Source organism: Macaca thibetana, chromosome 4 (genome assembly GCF_024542745.1).
Source record: "Macaca thibetana thibetana isolate TM-01 chromosome 4, ASM2454274v1, whole genome shotgun sequence".
NCBI lineage: Eukaryota > Metazoa > Chordata > Mammalia > Primates > Cercopithecidae > Macaca > Macaca thibetana.
In genome coordinates, this window is record NC_065581.1 from 74,791,421 (window position 1) to 74,810,801 (window position 19,381).

Consider the following 19,381-nt stretch of genomic DNA (forward strand, 5'->3'; position numbering starts at 1 on the left):
TTAGTGTCTTTTTATCTGTCCTGGTCCAAATTTAAATATTTTAATATCTTAATTTAAATATTTAATCCAGATGGGTTCTTGCATATCCTTGCAAGGTAAATTTATTTTGATAATCCCTTTTAACTATGGTACGCAAGCAGACCTTTCTTCAAAAGAAGAGTGTGACTTTTAGCTGTAATCTGCCATCTTTTAGATGTCAAGAAGTGAAGTTCCCTGAAAACTTTCTATTGGAAGGCACAATTGAGTATTTACAGCAGACATTATGTGTGGCTGTATTCTGTGTTAGATTTTTGTTGGAATGCAGGTTATTTTATTCAGCAATTGATCAGAGAAATATATTCGAAAGATATATTGTCTTGACAAACGTTTTTTTAAAAGAAGACTTTTTATGCTTTGTCTATTTTTGTACTTTTAATTATTTCCTTTGGAAACAGTTAATTGGGAGCTACATTAAACTTGCCCCAATATCATTTATTTTGTAGCTCACTGTCTTGACAGAGACACAAAAAATGTATCTCACATGGTGTCCTATATATTATCCAGTGTCTTTTTCAGTCTCAGGTATCAGCAGGAGTCAAAAGTGATTGATTAGAGCCACAAAAGCCCTTGTATTCTTCTTTCACAAAATTAATATTTTTCTTTGCATTTGCAAACCCTGACTTATATTATTAATACATTCTTGCTATTACGTGAAGAAAAAAAAAAGCAGCCAAACAAGACTAGGTAAAATACCATATGCTGCAGACCAGGGCAAGAAAGCTTATGCCTTTCAGTTTGGGCCGTTTGTTATGAAGATAACACAATGTAGCAGCCATTCACAAAGAAAGCACAAGGGAAAAAAGATCATTTAAATGTAACATGCTTGGAATTGACTGCTTTTGCACACAAATAGAAAAAGGAGTCTTGTCTACTTCAAAATAAAACTATTACTACATCTTCACTGCCACAGTCCTTCAGATTTTGTTTACTGGTAGCTGTTGGAGATATTCTGACTTTCTGTAAATAGAATTCCAAGTATTCTAAGAGACAAAATAGAATGAAAGTGCACTGCTAAAGATATGGATTTATTTCTTTAACACATTAAATTCATAGTCAGCACTAATGTATATCCAGGTGTTTTATCTCAAACACAATATGGCAAATATTAAAAGCCTTCCAATTTTTGAAAATTTCTCCTTTTCATAAGGTTTTTTAGATTATTTTGGCCTTCAGAATTCCCTATTTCAAAGCACCTGGTCAAAAATGTCATAGCTATTCATTGAACATATATATACTGAGCATCAATGGTATGTCAGACAGTGTCCTAAGAACAAAAATAAATAAGAAAAAACTCTGTCACTCAAGGTGTTCAGAAAAAGAAAAAGAAGAAATAAAACATACTATTGAGTCCAGGAATGGTAAAGTAGCATATATTAGATGTGCACACTTACCTATATGAAATATTAACTCTTTTTGCAAAATTTTTATTTACTTTATACATTGCATATTTTTTATATATTTATTTATATTTATATATATAATTTCAATAGCTTTGGAGGTACAAGTGGCTTTTGGTTACATGGATAAATTGTGTAGCAGTGAAGTCTGACATTTTACTGTATCCATCATCTGAGTAATGTACATTGTACCCAAAATAAAATTTTATATCCTTCCCTCCTTTTCCTCCTTTCTGAATCTCCAATATCCATTATACCACTCTGTATGCTTTTGCGTACCCATAGCTTAGCTCCCACTTATAAGTGAGAACATGTGGTAGCAAATATTAACTCTTGATAAAATAGAAAAAGAACTGTTGATGACAGCATAGGTAAGAAAAAACAGTAGGAAAAATTGAGGGGAGTCCGTACTCAAATGAAGAGAATCATGCTGTGTTGTAGCTGGATTTATATTAACAGAGTAGCTGGAAATTGAAGGGGAAAAAAACTCAGAAAGGAGGCTGGGCGCAGTGGCTCACACCTGTAATCCCAGCTATTCATGCGGCTGAGGCAGGAGAATCCCTTGAACCTGGGAGGCGGAGGTTGCAGTGAGCAGAGATTGCGCCACTGCACCGCAGCCTGGGCGACAGAGTGAGATTCCCTCTCAAAAAAAAACAAACAAAAACTGGAGAAAGGAGGCTCCACAGACTAGAAAGCCCAAAATCTACATACACACTTTCTTCAGTTCTTGGCCAGTTGTTAACCTGTACATAGAAGGAGGAAACTACAGAAGCCCAGGAAGAAAATAAGAACTGGAAGGCTGAAAGAACTTAGCAGAGATTTCAGTACCAGTTGCAAAAGAAAAAAAGGTTGGAGTTCAAATTTCAATATACAGGTAGTCCCTGAATTACGATGGTTGGCTTTACGATTTTCTACTTTAAGATGCTGTAAAAGTGATATGCATTAAGTAAAAAACAGATTTTAAATTTTGAATCATGATTCAACATTCTTTAAAATGTCTTTATTGTAAAATAGGCTTTTTGTTAGATTATTTTGCCCAAATGTAGGCTAGTATAAGTTTAGGAGCACATTTAAGGTAGGTTAGGCTAAGCAATGATGTTTGGTAGATTAGGTATACTAAATGCATTTTCAACTTATGATATTTTCAAGTTATGATGGTTTGTTATGCCCAGACCGTTTATTCCCTGAAGAAGACCACCAGAGTCCAGAGTCAAAGCTAAGCAGCAAGGATCTTTATTACAGGTTCGAACCTGGAACTCTCCCTCGCTCGTGAAACGAGACGGGCAGGAGAGCTCCCCAACTCAGCTCCGAACAATGTTATATAGTCTAAGAAAAGTGGGCATAGAGTTATTATACAAATCAGATATATGATTGGCTAGTGTTTGAACAAGGCGATTTGGCTAACTATGATTGGTTCCTGCCATTTCTGATATTTTGGTTCAAACTTTGAGGCGGGAGAGCAGGTTTATGGCAGCAAGAGTTTATCTTACTTAAACACGTCTTGTGACCTTGCCTCAGAACTTACAAAATCTCTGGTATGTGCAAAACAAAATCTCTGGTACGTGCAGAAAACCAGGTACTCACAGAACTTACGAAATCTCTGGTATGTGCAAAGATTAGAGAGCAGAACAAGGGTGTAGCGGGTGGGGGGCGGGTACACATCTATCTTTGTGTCCTTTCATTCCCCCCTTCTCATAAGTAACTGGATGTCCAATCTTGGATTTCCAGAGTCTTATAATAGCCTCACTTTCTGGGTGTAGGAGAGGCTGGTGATGGCTACGGAGGACCATTAGTTGGATGGTATCAAACCTTTCTCTGACAAATTGTAAAATTTTATTTACCACACAGGGGCCTATAGTGAATAGAAGTAGTAAAGACATTAGGGGGCCTAAAAGGGGTGCCAGAAGGGAAAACATTGAAGAGCTCCACCAATTGTTAGCGGCTGTAGTGAATTGTTGCTTTTTCATTTCTAAGCTTAGTTCGTGTAGGCATTGGACTCTTTCCTCAACTAACCCTGACTCATTTATATAGAAACAGCATTCTTCTTTGAGGAACATACAGGTACCTCCTTTCTCAGCCGTGAGTAAGTCTAAGGCTCCACGGTTTTGAAGGGTGACCTGTGCTAGGGAGGTGAGCTGCCGCTGAAGGGAGGCTAGGGAATAGGCGGAGTCTTCCATAGCAACAGAGAATTGTTGTAACAGCTTGTCGTTTTCTATCATGGAGTGTTGTAGGGCCCCTCCTGCTAACCCCGCTGTGACAACAGAGGTGGTTAAGGATATTCCGGCAATTAGTGGTAGAAAAACTGCTCGTCTATGTCGCGCAGTTTTAGTTGGGGCGGTCCCTGCCCAGCCTATGAACTCTGCCGGGGTTAGCAGTGTCAGTCGGGGAACTAGGGTAACAGGGATACACAACTGTCCATCAGAGATGCTTTTGGACAGAGTTTTTAACAGAGTCATATTACACCAGAAGAACACACCAGGGGGAGCATATATGGGACTATTAGGGTATGTAGCCGATTGGTTACAGAGGCTGTTGCTAAATGCCGAATAACAATAGGGGTATTTCTCTTGGTATGGGTCACGGTACAGGGCCACATCGGGTATCGTGACTATCGATGAGTTAAAACCTGTATAGTTTGTGGGAGGGGAGGATAGAGGAACAGCCGTTAATGGTGGTCTTCCTAGGGTTGCACACATAAAGCAAGAGGACAGGTCGCCTAAACCAGTGAGGTTGGCGAATGCTAGCCCTTCCCGTAATAGAGTTAGCCAGGAGAAGGGCTGCAAGTCTTGTGATAGCTTGGTTTCTTGCCTGTGGATTTGTGTGTGGATTAAGGGTTGAATCTGGACTAGACTTCTCCACAGATATAAATGGCTACTGGGCCAGGTACTAGTTGATGAGTAATATACTCCCCCATGTTGTGGGGTTGTCCACCGAGAGTCCCATGGGTCTCTAATTATTCAAGTGTAAGTGACGGGAGACTCAGTTTTGTAAAAATACCACCCTTGTCGTTCTCTCCAGTATCGGACAGAGTGCGTCTTACAGTAGCTATATGGGCAACCTGCACTCCGGTGCCACCAATAATTTTTACAATTATATTCAGTTTGATCATATTCAAAACAGATCATGGGTATTGCTGGTTGGGCAATCTGGAACCTAGTGAAATTGAAGTAAACTATAGTATTACACCCTGGGGGGGGCAGTCTGCGCTAGCTAGCAGTTTACCCGCTTGGGGGGTTTCCCCGGGGTGAGTTTTTTGTTCTCATAGAGCCAGAACCTCCAGACATAGGGATTAGACGGCGCAGCAGTGAGGAGAGTCAGATGCATAAGGCATAAAAGCATAGATAAGCTAGACATGGTTACGGCTTTGGGGATGACGGCGCAGGGTTAGCTTTAAGGGATTGTTCTTAGCTTTGTCTACAGTCCATGTAACCGGTGCTCCAGACGGCTCGAGAAGGTCGGATGTTGGGTCCACTGGTTTGACGTGTGTGTAGTGGATCCACGAAGCGATGCCTTCTACTTTGAGAGCGGTGGGAGTAGTCAGGAGTACTTGCAGTGGTCCTTTCCACCTGGGTTGAAGAGTTTCTTGCCGGTGGCGCTTGACTAGGACCCAGTCTCCCGGCTGGAACGGATGAGGCGTCGGCGGAGGTCCTGCCTCGTACAGTTCTTGTAGTCTGGGCCAAATTTCCTGGTGAATTTTCTGTAAGGCTTGTAAGGAGAACAGGAGCTCAGAGACATTTTCAGTTTCAGGTTTGAGTAAGTCATCTTTTAGACTGGGGACCAGGGGTGGGGGTCTGCCATACATGATTTCATATGGTGTGAGGCCTAGTCTGTAAGGGGTATTTCGGGCCCGGAACAGAGCGTAGGGGAGAAGTACTACCCAATTAGCGCCAGTCTCCATGGTCAATTTAGTTAAGGTCTCCTTCAGAGTCCGATTCATCCTTTCTACCTGTCCTGAGCTTTGGGGCCTATAAGCACAATGTAATTTCCAATTTGCCCCCAGAATGGAAGCCAAATCCTGACTTACCTTAGCAACGAAGGCTGGTCCATTGTCTGACCCTATTTGGACGGGAAAGCCATACCTGGGGAGGATTTCTTCCAAAATTTTCTTTGCTACAACCTGAGCAGTTTCTCTCTTAGTTGGGAACGCTTCTGTCCATCCTGAAAAAGTATCTACAAAGACAAGTAAGTACTGATACCCATATTTTCCAGGCTTTATCTCAGTAAAGTCTATTTCCCAATAGATACCAGGCCTAGTTCCTCTACACCTAATTCCTGCGGTGGTCTGGGTTTGGGGGCAAGCGTTGTGTAGTTGGCAGGCTTTGCAATTTGTTGTGACATCGCTGGCCAGTTCAGCTATGCGCCTGATTCTAAACTTGGCGTGCCTGATTAAGTCCATCATTCGCCGGGCACCCAGGTGGGTTGTCCGGTGGATGTGTTCCAACACCTGCCGTCCTAATTTTTCTGGTAGGATGGTTTGGTCATTTATATCAGTCCACCACCCATTTTTAACCTGTTTTAGGGGAAGCGTGTTCATCCATTCGCGATCCTGTTCGGTATAGTCGGGAAAACATGGCAAATTTCGTGGGCCAGGATCGGGGAGCTGGAGCGCGAGGAGCTGACTGGGAGCTTTTGCTATGCTCCTTGCGGTTTGGTCGGCTAAGAAGTTGCCTCGAGCAATTGGCGTAGTTGGTTTCTGATGCCCAGGGCAATGTATGATAGCCAATTTCTTTGGTTTCCACAAAGCAGTTAATAGAGCTAGGATCTCTTGCTTGTTTTTTATTTCTTTGCCTTCGGCTGTTAATAGTCCCCTTTCTCTGTAGATGGCCCCATGTATGTGCGCAGTAGCGAAAGCATAGCAGCTATCCGTGTATACTGTTAGTTTTTTCTCTGCCCCTAGGGTGAGGGCCTGTGTAAGGGCTATCAGTTCGGCTCTTTGGGCCGATGTCCCTGGAGGCAAGGGTTCCGCCCAGATTACCTCAGTCTCTGACGTTACAGCCGCTCCTGCATACCGCTGGCCTTGGTGGACGTAGCTGCTGCCATCAGTGAACCAGGTGAGTTCTGTGTCGGGGAGCGGATGATCTTGCAGGTCCTCCCGCACCCCATGCACCTGAGCTGGTATCTCAGTGCACTCATGGGACGGGGCGTCCAAGTCTGGATTTGGCAGCAGTGAAGCAGGGTTTAAAGAGGTTGGGGGCAGAAAAGTTATTCTGAGGGGGTTTAACAGCAGTCCTTGATAGTGGGTGAGCCGGGCGTTACTCATCCATCGGTCCGGCGGCTGCCGGAGGACGCCTTCAATGGCATGCGGGGTTATAACGCGCAACTCTTGCCCCATGATAAGTTTATCAGCGTCTCGGACCATTAGGGCGGTCGCCGCGATTATCCGGAGGCAGGGTGGCCAGCCAGCAGCCACTGAATCTAATTTTTTTGACAAATAGGCAACTGGCCTCTGCCAGGGGCCTAGGTACTGTGTTAACACGGCTTTTGCAACACCCTTACTTTCATCCACGTATAAGTGGAAGGGCTTGGAGACATCAGGGAGCCCCAGCGCGGGGGCTGATAACAAGGCAGTTTTGATTTGCTGAAAGGCCAGCTCAGCCTCTTCCGTCCAATTGAAGGGCTGCCGTTCCTTTGTTGCCTGGTATAAGGGCTTGGCTAACTCAGCAAATCCGGGTATCCATAACCTACAGAACCCTGCCGACCCCAGGAATTCTCTCACTCGCCGTGTTGACTGGGGTCTAGGGATGCGTAGGACTGTTTCCTTTCGGGCTTTGGTTAGCCAGCGTTGCCCCCCTTTTAATAGGTACCCCAGATAAGTTACCTCCGACTTGCAGATCTGAGCCTTCGTTGCTGAGGCTCGGTGTCTTCAGGAGGTCCTCAGTCCCTTGAACACAAGTTTCCGGGGACCTGGCCGCTATTAAGAGATCATCAACATATTGCAAAAGAGTTATTTCAGGGTGTTGCCGCCGGTACTCACCCAGATCTTCATGAAGGGCTTCATCGAACAGGGTTGGCGAGTTCTTGAACCCTTGTGGCAGTCTGGTCCATGTTAGCTGACCGTTGATGCCCCTCTCAGGATCCGTCCATTGAAATGCAAAGAGTTCTTGACTTTTGGGAGCCAGAGGAAGGCTGAAGAAAGCGTCTTTTAGATCAAGAACGGTATACCACTGTTTTTTGGGATGTAAGGCACTCAGAAGGGTGTATGGATTGGGCACAGTGGGATGTATGTCCATGACCCTTTTATTAACTTCTCTTAAATCCTGTACTGGCCTGTAGTCCGTACTGTTGGGTTTACGAACAGGCAACAGTGGAGTATTCCAGGATGAGTGGCAAGCCCGTAGGACTCCCTGGTCTAGGAGTCGGCGGATATGGGGTGTAATTCCTTCTCTTGCCTCCAGGGGCATAGGATATTGCCGAACCCGAACCGGGTCCGTTCCTGGCTTAACTTCCACAAATATGGCAGGTCGATGTTTAGCTAGCCCCAAGCCCCCAGTTTCTGCCCACGCTTCAGGGAAACGCTGGAGCCAAGGGTCAATTCCCTGATCGGGGGGCTTTTGCTCTTGATGGAGTCGGTACTCATCTTCTAAGGTGACAGTCAGGATAGATATTGGCCTGTTTTGGGAATCAGTTATCTTGGGCCCTTCTGGCTCAAAGTGGATTTGGGCCCCCATCTTTGTCAGCAAGTCCCTCCCTAATAGAGGGCAGGGGCTCTCTGGGATAACTAGGAAGGAATGGGAGACTTTTCCCGTTCCTAAGTCTACAGTCCTCTGGGTTGTCCAGGGGTATTTTTTGATGCCTGTGGCCTCGTGCACCCAGGATGTTTTCTTAGACATTTTTCCAATTGGTTTGGTTAGGACTGAGCGTTCCGCCCCAGTATCGACCAAGAAGCGAACTGGGGACCCCTCCACTTGCAAAGTTACCCTGGGTTTGGGGAGGGGGTCCGAACCCCGTCCTCCCTAGTCAGAGTCCTGGGTAACGAGTATGGAGGTAGGGTTAGCTGGTCTCCGTTTCTTTGGGCAGTCCTTAATCCAGTGGCCACGTTCCTTGCAATAAGCACACTGATATTTTTCTAATCCTTGCCTAGGGCCTTGCTTTTTCTGCTTTCTGTTTTGGCCATTTCCTGCCTGGGGGAAAGCTGCTATTAAGACTTTGGTCATTTCTTTGGTTGCCTTGAACTGTTTTTCTTCTGGAGTATCCCTATTATTATAAACTCGCTGGGCCATCTGAAGGAGGTCCTGAATCTGCTTTCCCTCTAAACCTTCTAATTTCTGGAGTTTTCTTTTAATATCTGGTGTTGCCTGGTTTACAAAGGACATTACTACCGCTGCCTGATTTTCCGGTGCTTCCGGGTCCATAGGGGTAAACTGTCTGAAGGCTTCCATTAATCTCTCTAAATACACAGTGGGGCTTTCTGTCTTACCTTGTAACACAGAATATACTTTAGTCAAATTGGTGGGCTTGCGAGCTGCAGCCCGGAGACCCGCCATTAGAGTCTGGCGATAAATGAGCAGTCGTCCCCTATCTTCTGCCGTGTTGTAGTCCCATCTGGGCCGGGTCAAAGGGAAAGCCGCATTAATGAGGTCAGGATTTGCAGTTGGCTGGCCGTCATCTCCTGGAACCAGTTTTCTGGCCTCAACTTGGATTCTTTCCCGCTCCTCCGTTGTGAACAGGATTCGGAGGAGCTGTTGACAGTCATCCCAGGTTGGCTGGTGAGTAAACATGACACTGTCTAACAACAAGGTTAGATCTTTGGGATTATCTGAGAACCGAGCATTTTGGGACTTCCAATTGTATAAATCACTGGTGGAAAAAGGCCAATACATGAGACGGGAGAGCCCGGTATCATCGAGCGATCCTATTTCTCTGAGAGTCAGGGCTACAGTGGAGTCAGGGAGTCGGGAAGCTTGGTCCCGCTGTACGCGGCCTCGTGTTCGGCCGGCCAGCCCCCCCAGGTTACTTTTGCTCTCGGCTGCTTCCGCTTCTCGGTTTCCCTCTACGGAAGCACCACCCTGGGGGACTGGGTCCTGCGGGATAAGGTGCGGATATGGTGGGGGAAATGTGGGTTCTAACGTTAGGGGGTCCTGGCTGTCCGGCAGCACAGGGGCCGAGGGAGCAGAGGGAGTCTTTTGTCTTGTAGGTCGCGTTACTAGGACTTTGCAGGGCTCAGGGATGAATGGAGTTATCCAGGGTGGTGGGTTTTCCATAAGATCCTGCCACACTAGAATATAAGGAATTTGATTAGGATGTCCTGGCTGCCCTGGCAGGAAAATCTTAGTTTTTACCTTAGTAATAATAGAGAGACAGAAAGTTCCTTCGGAGGGCCACCCTACGCCGAAAGAGGGCCACTCCGAACGGCAGAAAGTAACTAGCTTTCCCTTCTTTAGTTCTACGCTTAAGTTACGCCCCCGAGCCTTCACATCCTTAAAATTGGTAACAAGGAGTGAGAGCGGCGTGCTCTGGTTGTTGCCCATCTTTGGACTGCTCCTACAAAGAGAAAGGGGGACGAAAATGAGTGTGAAGCAGAGGGGAGTATCCGACAGGTCCGGTCCTGGAAGGGGAAGAAAAGGTTTTATGTTTCGTTTTGGGCTTACACTTAACACTTAACAATAACGGACAGACAGTAATAATGATGAGCATTCGCGAGCGCGTGTCGGACTTCCGACCTGAGTCAGACGGGGCAACCAAGGATGGAGGCCCCCAGATGGGCACTGGGGAACGTCTCCCACCAGTCCCGAGTGGCTGTCTTCTAGCGCGTCCGCCAAGACCGTGCCACTTACAGAACAGACCAATACAGATTACAGATTACGGATTTCGCGAAATTTCAGGGAGACAGACAGAGACAAAGACAGAGACAGTGACAAAGCCGGCTTACCTACAGATTAAGATCCGTTGACTTGGGGGTCTGGTGGGCTTGGGGGAAATCCCGGACGAGCCCCCGTTTGTTATGCCCAGACCGTTTATTCCCCGAAGAAGACCACCAGAGTCCAGAGTCAAAGCTAAGCAGCAAGGATCTTTATTACAGGTTCGAACCTGGAACTCTCCCTCACTCGTGAAACGAGACGGGCAGCAGAGCTCCCCCACTCAGCTCCAAACAATGTTATATAGTCTAAGAAAAGTGGGCATAGAGTTATTATACAAATCAGATATATGATTGGCTAGTGTTTGAACAAGGCGATTTGGCTAACTATGATTGGTTCCTGCCATTTCTGATATTTTGGTTCAAACTTTGAGGCGGGAGAGCAGGTTTATGGCAGCAAGAGTTTATCTTACTTAAACACGTCTTGTGACCTTGCCTCAGAACTTACAAAATCTCTGGTATGTGCAAAACAAAATCTCTGGTACGTGCAGAAAACCAGGTACTCACAGAACTTACGAAATCTCTGGTATGTGCAAAGATTAGAGAGCAGAACAAGGGTGTAGCGGGTGGGGGGCGGGTACACATCTATCTTTGTGTCCTTTCAGGTTAACCAGGACATAAATGCATTGTAAATCGATGAGCATCTGCATTAGAATAGCTCGCATATTTTATTGAAATGCCACAAAAACATGGCTTAGGAGTAAGAAATGTGTTCCAGAACTAAGAAATTTGCCATAGACCTATTGACAAGACTGAAATAAGTCCGCTTAAAGCCAAAAGCAAGCCTCCGAAAGCTCTAAATGATCCATGAGTAATATAACAACATACTAGAGAAAAAGAAATAATTTTTGAAGGTTTTACACACATCATCCACAATGTCTAGTATATAAACAAGAAAAGCTAGGAGAGGACAAAAGATATTAATAACTAAAATCAGAGAAAAACTAAATGAAACCAAGATGCAAGAATCGACACTAAAGATTAATGAAACCAAAAGCTGGTTCTTTGAAAGAATAAATAAAATTTATAGACTGCTAACTAGATTATCCAAGAAAAAGAGTGAAGTTCCAAATAAGCACAAATCAGATGACAAAGATTACAACTGATCCCACAGAAATATAAAATATCCTCAGAGACTATTACGAATACCTCTATGCACAAAAATCAGAAAATCTAGAGGAAATTGATAATTTTTGGAAACACGCAACCTCCGAAGTTTGAGCCAGGAAGAAAGTGAAAACCTAAGCAGACCAATAACAAGTTCCAAAATTGAATCAGTAATAAAATACCTACCAAGTTAAAAAACAAAAAAAGGTGAATTTACAGCAGAATTTTATCAGAAGTACAAATAAGAACCTTTACTAATCCTAACAAAACTATTCTAGAAAGTCAATAGTATAGTTCTAAAAATTGAGAGCATGATATCCTACTGCGTATATCTCAAAACAGAAAGAGGATCCTCCTCATTCTGCCTGAAGGACCAAGTGGAACAGAAAATGCTTCATTGAAGAAATAATACTTAAGCTGAGGGTTGAATAGGAATTTGCCAATGATGTAATTTGGGAATGAAAATTGCCAAAAAAAAAAAAAAAGGCATAAAGCTATGTGAGATCTTGGCCCATTTGGGAAACACATCTTGGTTTAAAAGAGAATAGCATGGGCTAGAGACAGGAGATGAGTCTAAAAGAGTCGAAGTTGAGATTAGAAACCTCTCTGGGAGAGGAAGAGATAGTTGAAGAGGACGCTCTAAGATTTAAGAAGATATTCAAGAGACAATTAACATTTAACACTCTGAAAAGTAGCCAGGAAACCTGGATAGTACTCTAGAACCTCAGAAACGTAGGGTAAGACAAGCATCCAGTTAAGTACTATGTGACAATGAATAAATCTTACAGAAAAAACCTTGAGTTTCTTCCCTGCAACGGAGAAAGTTTCATCATCCTTCAGAATTTTCTTCTGATTGTGTCACTGCTGCTTCCCTTCTTCTTTTTTCTTTCTTTACATTTCAGGAGAGTTTTCACAGTTTAAAAGGTTCTGCTGCTTACAATTTCTCAGTTCAAGAATGGCTTTGCAATCCAGGCAGGACAGGTAGTGTTCATCTCATTTTATATTGAAAGAACAAATTATAACATAAATTTCATACTTCATCACATAACCGTATCAGTTATAATTAAACTTTTTAAGCTTTTTATTTTTTAAATCTCACCTTACCATACTTTGAACAAAACTGATGCTCCGGAAAGATGCTATATGTTTATTCTTTAACTTTCAGCCCACTTGGAACATCAGTGCCTATGCCAAAGAGTGAATAGTGGGCCAATGGAATCCAGTGTTCATATGCCCTTGTGCTCTGACTCCTCCTGACTTGTCCAGCCTTATTAACTGCCATGCTCATGCTGCCATGTACACTACCCAAATACAGCACTGCTTGTATCATCTTAAGCCAAGAGATTGATAAACTCCAGAAATCATCTCAGAAATAAATGTTAAATATTTCTAAATCTGACTGATTTTGCTGGTATATGACTGCTATGGAATTGACATCTGTATTCCCAAGCAGACTCAGTAAATAAAAATAAAAATTAAAAAAAAAACAGAAATAGTTTAATTGCCCATAGTAAAAATCTTCTAATGAACAGTCAATATCATAAATGGAACATGTGACTAAAATAACATGACAGGGGCTTCTAGTATTAAAATTCCCTTACCAATACAATAGGAGTTTCTATTAGGAAAACTCTTAGAACTCTCACTCATAATTTCATTTTGATTTATTCTCCTACTCTTCCTTTTCCTCCTCCTCTTCCTTCTCTTGTTTTCCACTCCTACTCCCCTCTCTTTATTTTAAATATTTTTAACAACTGTTATTGATTTCACAAAATAAACATATATTTTGATGAAATATTTGGCATCATGTTTATGTTGGTTGTCAAAATTCAGAGAGACTTAAAATTCAATTTTCCTGTTGTTTTGTCTGCTCTTTTATGAGACTTTATACATTGGTATCAAATTCACATTTAGTTATTGGGATAAAGTTTCATAAGGCTTATTACTGAGTTCATTATTCCATAGGGTTTCTAGAAAATGTTCTCCCCAAACATCTTTCCACACTGTCTCATATCAGAAAACAGCTAAAAGCTTCTTTACACTAGTAAAATTTTCTCAAATTTTTAAAGTTACCCAAAGTGCTCTAAGGGCATATTTCAGTGTTGAAAGAGAATCAGCTGGGCATGGTTTCCTACACCTGTAATCCCAGCATTTTGGGAGGCCAAGGTGGGTGAATCTCCTGAGCTCAGAACTTTGTGATCAGCCTGTGCAACATGGTGAAACCCCATCTCTACCAAAAATGCAAAAAAAAAAAAAAAAATTAACCAGTCATGGTGGTGTGCACTTGTCATTCCAGCTACATGGGAGGCTGAGGTGGGAGTATGGCTTGAGCTCAAAAGGTGGAGGTTGCAGTGAGTTGAGATCACACCATTGCATTCCAGCCTGGGTGACAGAGCCAGACCTTGTCTCCAAGAAAAAAAAAGAAAGAAAGAAGGAAAGAAAAAAAAGAGAGAAAGAATCAAAAGTCTTTGACAGATGTTGCAGTTATATTCTGCAAGAGCCAAACTTGTGGCAACCCATAACTTCCTTAGTATAAAGACAATCTGCTACCAGAATTCACAGCTGACACCCTTTACCCTTTTACCCTTTAGGGTAAAAGTTACCTACTTTCCATTACCAATAATTCTTCCAGTTTCTCAGGGCTCCCCACTAGAAAAGCGAAGAATTCTTAATGAATATTTTCTTTAGCAGAAAATACCACACGTTGTTATTATGTTTGAAAAAACAATAATTTTTTAAAGAGATGTGAACAATAATTTTAAAATGTTACATCTTTAACAGGTAGTTATCATTTCCAGAGCTCTTTATTTTTTTCTGCAAATTCATATTTTCAGGCGTTAGCATTTTCCTTCTCCATGAAGGATGAATTTTAACATTTCTTGTAGTGCATTGTTGTCTGCAATCATTTCAGGTGTTCTTTTCTCCAGCCATCAATAGGTTCTTCACACATATGTGCTGATCAGTATTCAGCTGAATACTCAAGGCGGATGTCTGCAGATTTCCAGGGTTTTCTCTTCATTCAGCTCTCTTCTCTTCAGCACTCGGTCCAGCCATGTTTGTCTCCCCAAACTCACGCCCTTCCCCATGTCTCACAGATGTATATCCTCATGTGACTTTCCCCTTTTTGATTTGTTTCTGAGCTCTATGAGGAGAGGGCCCCTACCTGCAAGTCCCATCCTCACAGGGCTCAGAAACAAATCAAAATGCTAAGCCAAGTGACCAATATCTGAGACTGACAACAAGCTATTTTCCTATATGGTAAATGCACCTGATAGCAGTAACTTAACCATACCCTGAGAATGACCCTGTATGGCAGACACATCTGACAGCAATAACTTAAGTATACTCTGAAAATTACCCTACGTTCTAAAAATAATGTGTGTTCAGAGTTCTGAGCTAAAAATCTGAGAGTGGCTCATCTGAATCCCTGACCCATCCCACATAATGTGGGCCATGCAGGGGATCAAGGCCTTTTGTTTTGGGTTAAGTGAAAGTTTCTGGGTGAAGTTTGCTAAGGGGATAGTACTACATGAAAATGCTATTAAGAACTGCATGCTTTTTGTAAATGGTAACACTTCTCCTGCCCAGCCTGCTGCCAATGTACTGCCCTATATATAAGTCCACTCAATAAACAGTTTGTCTTGTTCACTGGCTCCAGATCTTTTATTTGGCCTCTCTAACATGGTAAGTCAATAGGGGTCTGACACATTCTACATTTAGATTTTGACCCAGACTCTGTAACAAAACATACTTTTTCTTTTCTGCCTGTTATGAATGGAATTACATCCCCTCGAAAAGACATGCTGAAGTTTCAATCCCCATTATCTCAGAATATGACCTTTTCTGGAAATAAGGTTGTCACCAATATAACTATTTAAGGTAAGGTCACACCGAAATGGAGTAATCCATTAATCCGATATGACTGGTATTCTTATAAGGAGATGACCTGAAGACAAAGAAAGAACTCACTATGTGAAGAAGCAGAAAGACACAGGGAGAACATCATGTCATGAAGGAGAGAAGCAGAGATAGGAGTAATAAAAGTTGTCAAAGCTCAGTAACTGAGGCCCTAAAATATGGTACTTTGACATGCTGGACTGAAGAAGAGGCTTCAAGGTCTGCATGACCTTCCCCACCCCCACCCTCCTGTCTCTCAATCCTCTCTCTCCCAAAGCACAGGATGGAGTTTTCTCTGAAGTTCTCTTATCTGCCTAAAGTCCAGATCTACTAAAGAAGAAAACCTCTGGTCCTTATCCTGGTTTTTCAACAATTGAATGCATATTGCAGAAAGGAAGACTGAAGCTGTCAACACACCTGGGCTGACTTTTGTCACAAACCAGTGTCTGCTCTGCACACCCAACAGACTTGTTCCAGGCCATTGTGTATTCTTCCCCTAAAGAATTATAAGATGTTTAATCTGGCCATTAAGAAAACCCAAGCTTTCTCATTTTTTAGCTGGGGGCGATAGTCTCTCCAAGTAGACATTTTAGGGGAATTCATATTAATGAATTCATATTAATGAATTCCCCTAAAAATCATTTACTCCTCCCCAAAACCATCCACACTTCCCATCTCTCTTTCCCCTAAAATGTAGTGTATACAAGCAACCGTACCCCGTTGTTTTGCGAAGTTGCCACTCTGTGATCCCCCAACCCACCTCAGACACACTAATAAATAATTATGCTTTTATCGTATGAATATGCCATTTGTCAGTTGATGTTTGGTGAGGCTTCAGAAGACAAAGGAAACTTTTCTTTTGGCCCCTATGAGCTGCAAGCCAAGGAGTGCCAAGGATTTCTGGCCACCACCAGAAATGAGCAAAAGGCAAGAAAAGATTCTACCCAAAGTTACAGATGAAGCATGGCCCTGATGACACCTTAATTTTGAACTTCCAGCCTCTAGAACTGTGAAAGAAAGAATAACTGTGTTTTTCTAAGCCATCCAGCTTGTGGTACTTTGGTAGAGCAGCGTTAGGAATCCAATACACTGCTTAAAATGCTTAAGCAAAAGACATTATTTCATTACTTTTATGGCTGAGTAGTATTCTGTGGTGTATATATACCACATTTTCTTTATCCATTTGTTGGTTGATGGGCACTTAGATTGGTTCCATATCTTTCCAATTGCGAGTTGTGCTGCTGTAAACATGCATTTGTATGTGTCTTTTTCATATAATGACTTCTTTTCATAGGGTAGACACCCAGTAGTGGGATTGCTGGATCAAATGGTGGTTCCACTTTTAGATCTTTTTTTTATTTATTACTTTTTAAATAACAGACAAGCTTTATTTTATTCTTTTTTTTTCTTTTTTATTATACTTTAAGTTCTAGGGTACATGTGCACAATGTGCAGGTCATTAGTCTAAGTGAAATAACTCAGGAATGGAAAAACAAATATCATATGTTCTCACTTATAAATGGGAATTATGCTATGAGAGCACAAAGCCATAGAATGATGCACTGGACTTTGGGGACTTGGTAGGGAGAAAGTTGGGGGGAGCGAAAAAGGCTACATATTGGTACTGCTTAGGTGACAGGTGTGCTAAAATCTCAGTAATCACCACTGAAGAACTTATCCATGTGACCAAAACCCACCTGTACCCCCAAAACTATTGAAATAAAAAAATGAGCTCTTATTGAAAAAAAACGCTTAAGCAAACTTACTCTTCCAGTCCACACCCAAGACTTTATCAAATATTACCACAAATGTCTGAACCCTATTTGAGCCCAATCTGGATTCATGTAAAAGCAAAAAGAAAAACTGCCTGACTTTGCCTAGCGGATGTCAGGAAAATTCATAGAGGAACTTACTTTTAATCTGCACCTTATATTTTGGTCAGATTTTGCCAACCAAGAGTACCTAGAAAGGGATTTAAGGCAGAGGAAATAGCAAGCATATTTTTCCGATTTTTATGCCAGACAGTAATACATTTTAAAGGACTATATCAATAAACAGTTTTATCATTTTTTTCTTTTGCTTTCACAATTCTTATATCTGTCTTTCATTTGGAAATAGAGATGATTTTTCACATAAGAACTGTTGATCAGGTTGGATAATCACAGTTTAGATAATAGAACATTAAACACCATAACACTCCATATAAAAGCACAGATTGATCGTGCATCTGACAGAGCCTGCAATGAAACCAAATGGTAGTAAATTGTACACATTTGAAATATATACATAGATCTAAAACTAATAAAACCTCAAAATACAAAGAGATTCTGCATTTATAGCAGAGATTATTTTTACTATTCTTTTTTTTTTTTTTTTTTTTTTTGCTTTTCAGAGCAAGTACATTCACTAGTATACATCGGTATAATTTTTTAAATTTTATGCTGATATAACAAATCAAATCATACAAAAAAAACTGCTTACACTGTATCTATTGTAGTCCATAGACTCCTGTCCTTGGGAATAAAAGATTATTGATTATTGACCTTTTCTCTATCATTTCTTAGTAGGAAAATGAACCAAGTAGAGATTTTTTCCACATACAGAAATCTTATAAGTATAGGATATGAAGTTTATGGTAGGTGGATTGATAATGTTTCTCTGTGGAAATATCTAAGGCCACACTAACTGTGGAGTTATGCTGGTTTAATATGATCTTTTCAACATCATAGTTAGTGTCAAAACTTCTTTAGGATCCAACTTTGAAATCCACAGATGAGTTATCCTATCATCTCTCTCAAAATCAGTGTATTCTGCCTTTCTATAGACTGACTTCATATCTTTTAACAGTTATGGAATAATACCACATTTCAAATATACACTGATTAGAAACATATCAGTATAGAAGTAGATATTTACATGAACAATAACTTTTATTAATAAATGCAAAAGCTTTGAGTTTCACCTAGATCAGTTTACTAGCAATATTCTATAGAATTCTGGATTCCTCAGAGGATCTGAAATGGTTCCCCAAACACATTTGAATTAGGTAATAAAAGTGTACCTATAGCATTGTTCGAATTAAGATATCACAACATAGGAGAAGCACTTATTATGGACTGGGGAGAGCTATTTAAATGTGTGCTGCTGATACTGCAGCACACATAGATAAGACGAGCAGGCAGCTATAAAAACTTATTCAGTAACACTGATACTACAGTTCAAGCAGATTACAAAATCTCCATCTACCTTTCTTGATTGATCAGCTCAAAAACAGAGATTTTATGACATTTTTATAATTCTGGATATTTAATGAATCGTCTCATTTTGTTAATTTTTTATAACATTTTCAAGGAGATGAGTACAACAAAGAAGATTATCTATTTATTTATAAAACAGTGTAATATATTTTATAGATATATGTATATATATAAAATAATACACTGATAATTGAGCCATTTGTAATAAACCACATAACTTCACAAAAACAAAGCTACAGCAGAAGTAAATGAAGGATTTAGATTCCTGTAAAAGCTATTGCTGAAATGTCTTCAGTTTATCTGAATGTTGTATAGTACACAGAGCAATAATTAAGAACATGCCAACATCTTTCAAAAGTAACCATTTTATGAAGACATTTACCATTCTTTACAAGGATATGCTTTTCAATGACATTATTCATTGGCTATTCTGAAGAAAGATGCTGCCAAGGCTATTTAAAACAAAACAAAACAAATTCTCCTTTTTTTGATAAAGAAACTCCAATAGCTAAATAACTTTGAACAGTCACATGGCTATAGTAGGTAGCATATTGTTGTAATTGCAATAATGGAAGTGAACATGATAACGCAGGATTTGAAATGTTTTTGTGATTACAACAGAAGATAAAATGTCAGCAATAAAATTAAAAGTTCAATATGGCACTCAATAGCCAAAACTAAATAAATATGCCTACTTGGAGAGACTATCTGCCAGAGCTAAAAAATGAGAAAGCTGGAGTTTTTTAATGGCCAGATTAAACATCTTACAATGGTATAAGACCTTTTATTAATTTCTGTCAAACAATGAAGACTTAAACTTGTTGAGGAAC